Genomic DNA, 13,020 nt, shown 5'->3' with positions numbered 1-13,020 from the left:
ACACCAACCATCTCACCATCACTCCTGCTTCTGCTCTCGCCTTCAGGTTGGCCCCCAGAGCTGTAGGAGAATCATAGCTTTCCAAAACATGGCCTGATTGCATCATCCCCTCAACCCATGTGGTGGCCACAGCTTATTTTGCCACCTGGCATCCACTGCTCCCTTGCATGGCATCAGCTTCGGAGGGACCTACTTGTGTATTTCATCTGAACCCATGGGTGGATCATGTGACCTGGGCTAAGCCAATTAGCACGTGGTCCCCTGCCCCTGGACTAGTTCAGGGAGAGGCACGGGACCCAAATCAGACCAGTGAGGGCCAGAGAGACTCGATTCAGGGACTTTTGCTTCTGGTACGAGAAATGGACTCTCCTTTTAGCTCCACTATGACGTGAACTGGGGTTCCCAGGAGCCGCCACATGGAGCCTCAGAATGGAAACCACCAGCTCAGAGCCCGCCAAGCCAAGAAAAGGAGAATGCGCACCCCCAGCCTGATGACACTGTTTACACCTTGGATCAAGCTGTGCCCGCAGCTCTGCCAGGCCTCGTCCTTCTTATGAGCCAATAACCACCTCTTCCCTTTTGTTCTTGCTAAAGCCGTTTTAGATTTTTTCTTTTACTTGCAACCAAAAGAATCTTAACTGACACAAAAATACTTGCCTTTAAATCCTTTAACTGTCTTCCCATTGCCGTCAGGAGAAAGTTCAAAGCCTTTAAATTGGCCTTTAGGGCCTTGCATGATTGGACCCTGACGACTCTCTCCAGTTCCATCAGTTAGCCGCCTGGGCAGTGTCCACTGGCATTTCTGAGCCTCTGCCTGTGCTGTTTGCTCCTAGGGGAGAAATGGCTTTGTCTGCTGTGATCACTCGGCAAGCTTTTACTCTGACCACCAGGGTTTAGCTAAAGCATAAAGGAATCCCTTCTGGGAAACAGGCTAGCCAGGAGTGTTCCCACATGGACCTCGTCCTCAAAGCACCAGTGAAACTAAACTCGACACTCATCTGACTCGCTCTCCAGTCTTTGAGCTCCACAAGGGTAGGGGACTCACCAAGGCTGAGAGAAGTGCTTTGCTCAAACACAAACTGACCCCTCTTGGCGCTGGGGATACCACCATGAAGAAATTGGCAGATTCCCATCTGGTAGGGAAGCAGATGCTGCCTTATAAACATACAGGGGGCTGGGTCCTTTCGGAAGGCGGCTGTGACATAGTGAGACAAGGGGACACCTGCTTCAGGTCTCTGAGCTCAGAGCCCAGAGGAGGGCCCCGCTCCGAGCAGGCCCGTAGGAAGTGGCTGCTTAATGAATGAATGGGAACCTCCCTGGACACCCTGCTGCCCTCAGCCTTCCTTTACAACTCACTCTGGACACTGCCAGGGCCTCTTTGTTAGTAACTTATCCCCCACTACCAGCCTACACCCCCTCTTCGGGGGGTCATAGTTACATAAATAACATTTTTTTGTGTGTGCGACACTCACCTTTTCCGATGGGAACTGAACACAGTGTCATTCTCTTTGTCTTCACGGGGCAGCTCCATCCCCATCTCGGGCCAGCGCCAGGAAGCCATGTGCTCCTCTGCCTGACTTTGATCAAGGCTCCCTCGGCTATCATCTTTCCACTCCTCACTCCTCTGTCTCCCTCCACAGGCCTGTGTCAGCCCTTTGATCATCTCTGTGACTCTCCTCTGGGCTTCATCTGGCTCCATTAAGACCACGAAGGCTCTTCCTGCTTGTGTCACACCCCTGCTCAAAGCCTTCAATGACTCACCATTGTCTGTAGCATCACGCCCAGACCCACAAGGGCCTCCCTGGATCCCACTCCGCCTCCTGTGCCAGCCTGTACACCACGACCAACTTCTGTCCCACACAGCACTCCCTGCTACAGAGCACTCAGCGCCTGTGAGGATCATTTTATTCCTTTATTGACGTGCACCTCCTTGGTCGTCTTCTCCCACTGGATCGTAAGCTGCTTGAGGGCAAGGACTGTGTCTTGCTCGTCCTTGATTCTCTAACATTAATCCCAGGGCCTTCTCCACTGTGAATGCTCAGCAAATATTCCCAGAGGTGAAATCCATGCATGGCCTTGCCCTACCCACTTGGGGTTGAAATGGCTTGTCCTGGCCCGTGTGCCTCAAGGTGCCCATCTCAGGGTGAGGCTTGCAGACCTAGGCCCTTGCTGGACCACAGACTACAATAACAGTGCTGACATCCTTGTTTAAATCTTGTTTTTCCCTTTATTTGCATTCTTGGTCCATTCCCATAACCCCATGAATTCCTTCCATGCTTTAGCTCCATCACTGGCATTTTGTCATTGGGATGTTTTTGGCATCATTTGCTGTGGTGACAGATGATTTTGGCATGTTTGGTCTCTCTGGAATCCCTCCCCTCCCCCACTCCCAGGCTTTATGGTCTGATTAGGGCTGATACCATGTGCCCACTTCCATGGTGGGCGTTAGACCCATAGCCAGCCAATTAGAGCACTGTTAGTTCTGGCCTCTCTGATTGGCACAGGAATGAAAAAAATGACACAAGTTAAGCCAATGAGTGTCAGCCCTGGGACTTTAGCTGGAATCAATGGGAAAGAGGCTTTCCATTTCAATGGGATTTACAGGACTGGCAGAATGTGGGCCTGAGCAGCTGGACCATTTTGCTACCATCTGGGGAGAGCCTGCCCAAGGGTGATGCCAACACAGAGAAGAACAGAGCCTAGAGAAGGATAGGAGATATGCATGATGACAGCGTTTGAGTGCCTACATCTCAGTGTGCCTTTAAGGCTCATCTGCCCATGTACTTCTCTGGTATGTGACCAATAAATGCCACCTGTCCACTTAAGTTATTTTCAATGAGGTTTCTGTCTGTGCCACCTGGGAGAGACCTGTTGGACTCTCCCAGGTGGAGCTGTGAGTCCCCTCCTTCAGAACACTTCTAATCAAGCAGGCCCTGGCCCTGGAAGGCCCCACTGTTTAATCATCTCACATTCCAAGAAGGAGCCAATCACCCTGTTCTCAGTTCTCTAAGTGCCTCCTCTACTTCCTGGTCCCCATGGTTATGTGACTTAAGAAAAGGAGCCCGCTAGTGGGTCCTTGCTCAAAGCTTTGCCAAAGCTCAAACTTCATATCCACAGATCCCAGTTCCTACATCCACATCCCCTCAAAACTGCACATGTTTTTGGCCAACAGCTCTGCAATTTCACCCTTGAGTGGCATCAGCATTCTTGGGCTGGTGCCATCCGTGCCTGGCGATTTGTCTGTATCTCGTTTGTCAACTGGAGTTGGAACATTCATCTGCCAGAGCAGTGCCTTTGTGCCTCTACTTCCAAAGGACAATTTGGAGGCAGGAATTTCCCCGAGGTCTTCCTCAGTTGAAGCAGAGGCAGAGGCTCCCTCAGATGTTCTGAATGTGGCTCTCTTATCTCACCTGTCTCCCAGAGCTGTGATCATCAAGCATCTCACTGGTCCTTTATCTCACCTCTTTCCATTGCGTGCATTTGAAAGGCCTCTGATTTTTGGCCCTACAGTCCTTTTCAAGGTGACTTTCAGGGTGTCTTTGGACTGCATCATTTTAGACCTCACTGCTTCAAATGGGCTTCTGGATTCTACATCTCAGTTTTAAAAGGTTTTCCTAAACATGCCTTTTTCCTTGCAACAGCTTCTCAGGGATTTCTCTAGTTGTTTTGTTTTGTTTTCTCTCTCTCTGTAATGGTCTGATTACACTGGACTGCGGTTGGAAGAGGGAGGAGGTTCTGTGTCAACTCATGTCTTGAAGTCATTTCAACACAACTTCACTGTGGTAGGTGCCACAGAGGTCCCTGTGGCACCAGCTGGGAGGTGATCTGGGCTCCTACAGATCCACGCTCCCCCTCCCTGCCCTCCTTTGTGCCCAGATGGCCACTCAGTAGCTCCCTTTGTCTTCAGGCTTCTGGTTGTGTTCCGTCAATAGGAGGTGCTAGCAGGGACTGGAAGCAGGAAGAGAACAGGATCAGAGTGCCCCTTGGACAGAGGCCACCACTCCTGTCAACTGGTCCTTCCCACACAGCTGTCCTCTGCAGACTGGACAACCATTTCCTCCTTGCTCTTCAGGCTTAGAGGTAGAAAAGGCTCCCCACCAATGCTGACCCTCCAAGGTCAGAGAGGTGGGCAGTTCAGGGCCTGTGGGTCCTTGCCAAGATGGTGAGAGCCTGGATGTTATTGGTGGGGGCCACCCATAGCAAGGTTTTAAGTAGCAAGTCAAGCCTGCAGAGACTCCCTGGTTGAATCCTCCTGTTCCCAGTCCTCATTTGCAAATTTCTTCAGCAAATTGCCATTTTTGGAAGACTGAGGGCCTCCGTTAAGGATTCAAGCATGTTCCTCCCTCACTTCTAGGGAAACTGAGGCCACAGTTCCTGGGGTCAGTCCCCTCCTTCTGAGGGAGACCATATACACCCTGCCTCCCACCCCAGAACCTGCTGTACTGTACATGTGGGGCAGCCCTGCACATGCGCTCTTTCCGTTCACAGGCTCCATCTCCCTGGGAGGCTGGCATATTCATCTCCATTCTGTAGGTGAGGAAACTGAGGACCTAGCATCTCCCACTCCCTCTTCACCTCGGGACATCTCCCTCTGTCATGCGACAACCCACACTACATCCTGTAAATAACTGCATGTTCCCAACACTTCTCCTCCTTCTCCTTGGAAACCTGCTCTCTCTTTGGACTTGCCGCGGGTTGTCAGGCTCTCGGCTTGGCTCAGTGTAGAGTGTGGCAGGAGCTGCCACGTGGCATCTGAAGGCCTGGGGTGGTCCTGGCTTCATTGTTCACTAGCTGGGTGACCTCAGGCAGGTCACTTTACCTTTCCGAGACTCAGTTTTCTCACCTGAAGTGTGGGAGGTGGGAACCAACATCTGTGATGGAGATTAAATGAGGACTTGTACTTAAGTGCCCAGCTGAGTGTGGGCTACACACAGGGCGATTAATGAAATAGTTTCCTCTCTTCTTCCTTCTCTCATTCTCTTCTCCTTCTCTAATTGGTTCTGCCTCCTAGATGTTCTGGGGGGTGGGCAGGATCCATACACTTGGATGCCTGCAGGTAACAGACAGGGACACTGCTCAGCTCCTTGGATATGGCATGGGAAGTAGCCTGCTTCCTGAGCATTGTGACAATAACCTGGGGTAAGCTGGCCATATGGAGGATGTGGTCTGGATTATTCAGGGATCTCTGATGCTCGCTCCTAAAGGCTCTTTTCAACTCAGGCTGACACCCTCAGGCTGCAGGATCCACTCCGAGTTCCTGCTGCCCAGAAGTTTCTTAATTACATTTGATTTCATCAAGTGGAAGGGCCTTCCATAGGCTTTGGCTGGTTGTTGTGGAAGAAGTGGGAAGGGCCTTACCAGTGGGGAGGGTGAGTCAACGAGATCTCTGACATGCAGAGCTGGTGGAATGATGATGATGATAGCAGCTAACTTACTGAGCCGCTCTGTGTTGGCCGCTGGTCTCTGTGCCTTATGTATACTGCCTTGTTTAAGCTGCACAATAACCTTATGATAGGAGTATTAGTTTTATGCCTATTTCACAGATGGCTGAAGAGGCAGAGAAAGGACAGGAAATTGTCAAGGTCACACAGCTAGAAGGGGCCATTCAGGATTTGCATCCAGGCTGTCTGGCCCCGGGGTCACCTCTCTGCTCCTCTGGGACCAGGATGCCTGAATGAGAGATGGGGCTCAGTCCATGCCTGGGTGCAGGGTGAAAAGTCACAGTGATTACGCAGTACCACCAGTGCCTCATCAGCTCCTGCAGCACTGTCACCTGTGTCTCTGTGTCATCACTGTGGTAGACACAGGTTGTCCCATAGCTTCTTCTAGGCAGCACCTTAATACTCCTTTGGGGATCCACGCTTCCCTTATTCTCTGACCATATGGTTTGGACAGAGTCCCTCCATCCTCTTTCCCTCAGGCTCTAGGGATTGGCACATAACCCAGGCCCAGGATTTAAGGATCGACACGTGGCTCAAGATGGTCCAGTGAGAATCAATCCTGGAGCTTATTCTGGAAGTATTAGAAACATTCTCCTTCTGTGGGAGTTACTGAACTGAGAAAGTGTCAGTCTTGAGCTACAGGGTTGCAGTATGGAAACAGCCTAAGGTGGAAGCCAGGCCAGAGGAAAACAGAATCGATAGACACAGAGACCAAGCCCTAATTATACTGCATAACTCCCAGACCAAGCTGTTCCTAAAATCCAGAATCTGCCCTTGATTTTTTTGTTATACAAATATAACCATTTTTTACATTTAAACTATTTTCATTGATCATTCTATCACTTGCGTCTAAAACAGGATTGACTGGCCCTGGTTGGGTAGCTCAGTTGGTTAGAACATCGTCCCAATATGCCAAAGTTGAGGGTTTGATCCCTGGTCAGGGCACATACAAGAATCAACCAATGAATGCATAAAGAAGTGGAACAACAAACTGATGTTTCTCTTTCTTTCTCTCTCCCTTCCTCTCTCTCTAAAATCAATCAAGAAAAAAATTTTAAAAAAATAGGATTGACTGGCACTGTGTAGTCCAGTGAGGTAGTTGACATGGTGCCCGTTATGCAAATGAGGGAACTGAGGCTCAGAGAGATTTGTCATGCTGGCTAAGGTGTCACAGCTAGTATGTGGCAGCTGGGACTAGCCTCTGCTTTATGTTAGAGACCGATTTTGCAGCCCCCACTCCAATACCTCCTGTAACGTTTACTCTCCAGGTCTTCCGCAGTGGCCCTCCTCGCTTCTGTTCTCCTTCCCTTTAATCCCCACGTCCTTGGGGAAGAAGCCTTCCCTGGCTACACCTTCAGACTAAGCTCTCTTTCCTGGGAGACATTTTTATGGCACAATGTAATTTTTCTTCTTAGCTCGACTGAACTTCAACAATGATTTGTTCCAGGTTTATTTTTTCTGCAGGGTGGGAGTCCCACGGGGGCAGAAATGATGTCTGTTTAGCCATTGTTGCAGTGCCGATGTCTGGCACAGTGCCTGGCCCTCGGTGGGCACCTGGTAAATGTTTGCTGACTAAATGAATTGTGCAGTTTTTTCACTCCCACAGTGGCCCTGGATCACTGTACACCTGTTTGACTGCAGTGCTGTAGCATTCTGACACTGCCCAAGTTGCTCCTGCTCTGTTGTTTGTGGGGTGCCTGTGATCTTGGATGCTTACTTATCTTTGCGTATGTGCGGGTGGTTTTCCCTACTAGACGGTGAGGTCTTTGAAGACGGGGCAGCGTCTCCCACCATCATCCTTTGAGTCGTAGAAAAACAACAATACAAGAAATATTACTAATAATGACATGTACCATCTGCCAGGCACGACTCTAAGGCCTGGTGGGCATTGCTGCATCGGATCCTTCCATCAATGGTCTGTGCAAGTACTATTATGGCCCCATTACACTTAAGGACAAACTGAGGCTCAGAGAGCTTGTGTGGGCTCATTTGCCTCTCCATTGTGAGCTGGGGTTCTGTCTCATGCAATCAGAGCAGGACTGTTGTCCCCAGTGTCTTTAATGAGGGACTGCTGGGCTGGGTTGGAAGGCAGTAAAAGTGGCAGAATGGCTGATAGGGAACTAACAGGTTGACCCAGCAGATGGAGGCCTGGTTGTGACCTGTTGAAAGGAAAGGAGTCTTCAGTCTGACAGTCAAAGGAGGGAAGAACAGTGAGGAGAAAGGAGGAGGCTTAGAGCAAGGGAGTGGGGTTGGGGGAGGAGACCTCAGGAGTGCTGGAGAAAGGGCACCATGGATGAAGACCGAGAGCCTGGATCCCTACCCTCAGCACTTACTGGCTGTGTGACCTGGGGTAAGGCACTGTGCTTCTCTGAGCCTGCTTGCAGGGCTGATAATGCTAGACTTGACGCAACACCTAAAAATTGCTTAGCCAGTACCTGACACAGCATAACAGGCACCATGTATAGGGCACAGGCCATGAACCAGGGCTGCCGTAAGTTCTTCACCTGCATGAACTCAGATGACCCAACAACCCTAGGAACAGGGCCCCATGATGACCCTGCTCTGCAGAGGAGGAGATTGGGTAGATCAGTGCAGCCACTTGCTCAAGGTCATTCCGCATGTATAAGGCACCTGGGATCTGAGCCTGGCTGTGTGGTTCCTCCGCTTTACAGATCTGGCATTCTCAAAATGTTTGAACTTCCCGATCAGTGAGAGAAGGGGCCAGTGTGGACGGTGGCTTCCTTTGTACTATTGTCTCTTTTGGTTCCAAAGTTCTGTTTTCATGGTTTAGCCTGGAGGGGCAATTCCCCTTTTCCCCCGGCACTCCTCAGGGGCGGGAGACAGATTCTGGTCAGGAAACCTGTGTGGCCTGTGCTGGCCCTGGGCCCAGAGACAAACAAAACCCCTGGGACTGCCATTCAGCAGGAGGGGGTGGCAGAGGGACACTGGAGCTGGGCTCCTCAGGTCCCATCGGTGACTTCTGGTGCTGCCTCACGGGGCAGGCGTCGGGCCTGGCCCAGAAGTAAGGAGCCAGCATGCACCACCCTCACTCCCTGGAACAGCAGCTCCATGGTTTTGCCACATTTAATACCACCTCTGCTTCTATACTTAACATTGCCCTCTAATTTTGTTCACTTGCAAAATAAAACCTTCATTGCATTCACGCAAAAGGAAACCTCATCTTGCCACTTCACACCGGGAAACCAGTGTCACTTGCTATCAGAGAGGGTAACAAAGCACATAAACCCAATGAAAAGGAAACGCTAGCTGATGTTCAGCTCTGTCCAGTCCAGCTCTGGCCCTGAATCAGGCTAGCCCTCTGATCAGGTTAAAGACCCACTGGTACCAGCTCGAGACTTTCTCACGGACACCACTGAAGCATTGGAGGAGAGCTGAAAACAAGGAATCAACTCCTCAGCGTTTGACTTGCTATTTAAAGTGGTACCTGCTGAACCACCTACAGTCACTGAGTTCTGAGGCTTGTGCTCTGGAAAAGCTAGCAGACTCCTGAACCGCCCACCCTGCTGTCTCTGGACCGGTAGCACTTCCCCTCCCGCCTGAGCTCCCCTTGGCGTTAGCTCCTCCAGCGCCAGGGAAGCCGGGTCCTGGTAGCAGGGCTGAGGGGTGCAAGACCCCAGGTTGAAATGGCTCACGGGGTAGCCAAGAGGGAAAGCACTTTGTTCTTCTGATTTTCAGTTTCCCCATCTAGAAAATGGGGACCACATTTGCTGCTTCCAGGGCTGTTTGGGAGGTTAACCTAAGATGCTAGGTGGCAGTGACTTTGCTTGGTGGCTGGCACAGGCACGTGTCTTTCTGCCTTTGATCCTGACCCAATGAAGGTTAGAAATTCCTTGCGCTGCCACCTTTGCCCCGATTCCATTTCCTCTCGCAGGCTCTTTCTCTTCACCTAGAGAGTCTGACTTGGACCCAGATCTCTCTTTCATCCTCTGCAGGGTCCGCTCACCTCAGTTTGCTCATCCTTAACGTGGGAACAATAGCAGCTACCTTACCGAGTTACTGCATCAGCCAGAAAGAAGTTTGTCACTGGTAAATCTTTGTACACGCACACAGATGGATTTTTATGATTGGTAGCCTTCCCGAGCTCGGCCTGCCTACTCTCGAGGGAAATCATCCGAGTTTGAGCCCACACGGAAGACTTTCTAAGTTCATGACAGGCTGCCTGCTGGTGCCTACGTTGTTGAGGGGACTGCTGTGGGCGCCAGCTGAGGCAGCTGCTGTTTTTAGCTGGAGTCGTTGCCGCTCAGCCCCCCATGTGGGAAAAAGAAATGCCGTGCAGAAATAGCCTGTCCCAGGGGCTGCCCAAGAGAGGGCTTATTTTGACTCAGGATGTTGCAGAAGCTGTGGCAGCCTTGTCAAAATACATCTGCCTCTCCTTAAGCGGCCCACGGAGCCTCAGACTCGCACCAGGACCTAAGCTCAGCTGCCAGGCGCGCACATCTGGAATCCAGCCCCTGGGAGCTGAGTACAGCCCCAGCTTTGCCAATAGTAACCACCTCCCACGCATCAGAGGACAAAAAGGTAGATACCCTATGCCGATGGCATGAAGGAGCCCATCTTGGTCTTGAGGGTTATTTATCTCTGTGGCCCCTGTGTCTACACAGGGCCTGACAAGGTCTGGCAAGTGGGTGAGGGAGGGTCCACAGCCATTTCTCTGTAGACCCTGCAGAGGGGGCTGCAATGGGGGTTGCTGCACCCATTTCACAGGGGGAAAGCTGAGGTCCAAGCTCTGCCGTCCAATCAGGACTCATATCAGAGGACTTCTATGGCAGCCTTGCCCATCTCGCACAACGGGCTTCCTGTGCAGGGGCTGTGCCCTGTCCAGCGAGGCACTCCCATGCTTGGGCAGAACCTCAGCTTGTGTTATCTCCCCAACCAGGCTGGGAGGCCCTCAGGGTCTAGTCTTACTTGTCTTTGCACCTCCAGCATCTAGCATGGGGTTGGCTGCATGCGTGAGGTTGTGTGCATGATATGAGGGATAAATGTATCTTGGCCCAAAGAAGATTCTGAGCCTTTGTGGCAACAGTCTTAGAAAGACATGGACCGAGGTCCAGGGCTTTGAACCCACCATCATGCATTCCTGTGGAGTCAGTAAGCTCAGTTCCTCTCTTCTCTCTTAAGGGTGGCTGGCCTGCTAGATGGCTGAGGACATCACTTGGAGCTGCAAATCCCCAACAGGAGGTGGCTGGTGACAACGGACAGGTTGGCACTGCCCAAACGAGCAGACTGACGTTCTCTGTTGACACCGGCTGAAATGTGAATGGTGTTACAGCATGCACGGCGACACTGGTTAGCATTAAAACACACACCAACACAGAATCCCCACAGCAGGAATTCTGAAGAAATGCAAATTAGATCATGGCACACCTCTGTTTAAAACCCTCCGTTAGCTTAGAATAGAACCTCTCCACTTAGAATGAAGTCCAAAGTCATTCCCTGCCCCCTTGCACTTGCTGTTTCCTCTGGAACACGTTCCCCTGCGTCCTAACCTGGCTGGCTCCTTCTTGGTATTCACTTTGGGGCTGGGACATCCCTTCCTCAAAGAAACCGTCCCTGTTTTATCTAGTTAAATGAGTGTGTCAGTTCCTTACCTCGTTACTCTGTGTAATGGTCTTCATGGCATTCGCTCATCTCTCCAACTAGAAAAAAGTCTCCAGGAGGGGAGGAACCTCATTCTCCCTGTTCACTGCTGTGTCCCCTCCCCCACCAGTACCCCCTACCCCCACCCTGTAACACCCTCTGTGGCACAAAGAGGGCAATCAAGAGACTTGTTTCCTGAGTGGAAAGACAGCAAGGTGATTTAGAAGGCAGGCTCTGGGGCCAATGGCCTGGGGTTCAAATCTCAGCCCTGCCATTTACTGGCAGATGACATCCGTACTTTATAGATGAAGAAACTGAGGCAGGCGGAGGTTAAATAATCTGCCCAAGGGCACACAAGTGCTCACTGTGGCCCTGGGGTGGGGTCATGGGCCCCAGTAGCTAAGGGTTCAGCAGGGGGTAGAAGCTGGTCGGTCTGAGGAGTTTGAAGCCCATGTTATTACCCTGCTGTCCTGGCCCCCTTAGAGTCACCTCTGCCATCACCCACCATCCAAATTGTCAGCATTCCACCCGCATGTGATCAGACCCTCCATTATTCCAGCCCCACAGCTGGACATCCTGCTGTACTTTGGTTGTACCTGTGCCTCCCATCCCCCAGGTCTGACCAGTGTGACCCCATGACTTCATTGCAAGAGCTCAGATAAAATCCCATCTCCTCACATGGTGGACAGGGTCCCTGCGACCCTCCAAGGCCTTACTCCCCCCGTGCCTCCCTGCCCCCAAACTGCCTGCACTTCCCCCAAACACTTCATCTGTTCCTGTCTCTCTGCCCAGCTGCCTCCCCTTGCCTTTGTCCAGAGCACAGTTGCTCCCTCTTGTCTCCAGCAAGACTCAGCCCAATTACCATGTCCAGGCTGCCTGACTGCAGCAGGTGCAGCAGCCCCATCCTGTTCTTGGCCCCTCATCGCACCTCAGCCTGTGTCCATCCTGGGATACCACTCTCTTTTCCCTGCCCACCCCTGTAGCTGGCCACCCTGTGCTCCTCACCCCCCAGGTCTCTGAGCTGGTATGGTGGGCTTTGGGAAGCCTTCCTCAGTTCCCCATTCTCCATGTTTGCCTCCATCACAGCACTTCCTGCCCTGCACCTTCCCACCTTCTCCACCAGCCTGTGGGCTGCAGGGCCTGGCACGAAGCAAACATTGGGGACCTTTTGTTGAATGAATAAGCAGTGATTAATCCAGTGAGGAAGTGCTGCTCAGGACTGGGACTGGGGTCCCTGGCAGGGCCAGCAGCAACCTCTCCTTCACAGTAGTTGCCTGTGGCCTTCTCTTCCCCCTGCTCACCAGCAGGCCTGGGGAAGTGGGGGTTAACTTTTGCCATTGGTACCGAATCATGGGGCCTGTCTGCCCCTCCTGGGGTTCTGCCTAGCAAGGGCTCCCACTCTCCATAATCCTGACCTGGACTGAGTGAGGGCAGAGGATGCCCATCTGAGGGACAGAGTTCTGGGGCCTGGGCCATTTCCCCTAGAGTATCTGTGACTCTGCATGGAGGAGCTCTGGACTCGGCATCCTATGCCGAGGGTCCTGGCCTGGGTCCAATCCCCGCTCCCCAGCTTTAGCTGCTGCTCTGAGCTGGATGGGTGTGGCCAAAGGGGATGTGCCAGAAAGTGTTTCATGATTGCCAAGGGGCTGACGCTGTACAGGAGAGGAACCAGTCTGAGTGTCCCTGGAGTATGCTGATGGCTCTGGGGCCAGGGACCCATCTGGGTAAGGAAACAAGAGGCTCAGGACCCAGTGACTGCTTCTCAGGCCCCCTCAGATGCTGGAGGGCTGGGAGAGACAGGGGCCTCATTTGCAAGCATCTTCCAGGCATAAACACTGCTCACACTCTTCCATACAGCTCCTCCAACCCAACCTGGACTGTGTTGCCAGAAGAATCTTCCCAAAATACTCCTCATATCATATCGCTCCCCTGCTCAGAAATTTCCTACAGTGGCCTCACATTGCCTGGGATGAGCCCAGCC

General features: G+C 52.0%; 1 protein-coding gene across 4 annotated transcripts in view; it reads right to left on the bottom strand.

The window, feature by feature from the left end:
• Positions 1-13,020, bottom strand: part of CPLX2 (complexin 2) — a 69,123-nt gene that overhangs the window by 20,580 nt on the left and 35,523 nt on the right. Inside the window, exons 2-3 of one of the 4 annotated variants that reach the window (XM_071221817.1) lie at positions 10,528-10,708; positions 658-829 (exon numbers count right to left, since the gene is read on the bottom strand). The exons of 2 other annotated variants lie outside the window; for them this stretch is intronic. The gene's annotated coding sequence lies outside the window, so the exon portion shown is untranslated. The remainder of the gene's footprint in view (positions 1-657; positions 830-10,527; positions 10,709-13,020) is intronic. One more of the 4 variants, XM_071221818.1, reaches the window with a different exon arrangement.

This window comes from Desmodus rotundus, chromosome 6, assembly GCF_022682495.2.
Source record: "Desmodus rotundus isolate HL8 chromosome 6, HLdesRot8A.1, whole genome shotgun sequence".
In the NCBI taxonomy this organism is placed as follows: Eukaryota; Metazoa; Chordata; class Mammalia; order Chiroptera; family Phyllostomidae; genus Desmodus; species Desmodus rotundus.
The sequence above is the reverse complement of the archived record's forward strand: the minus strand, read 5'-3'. Positions and strand labels throughout refer to the sequence as shown.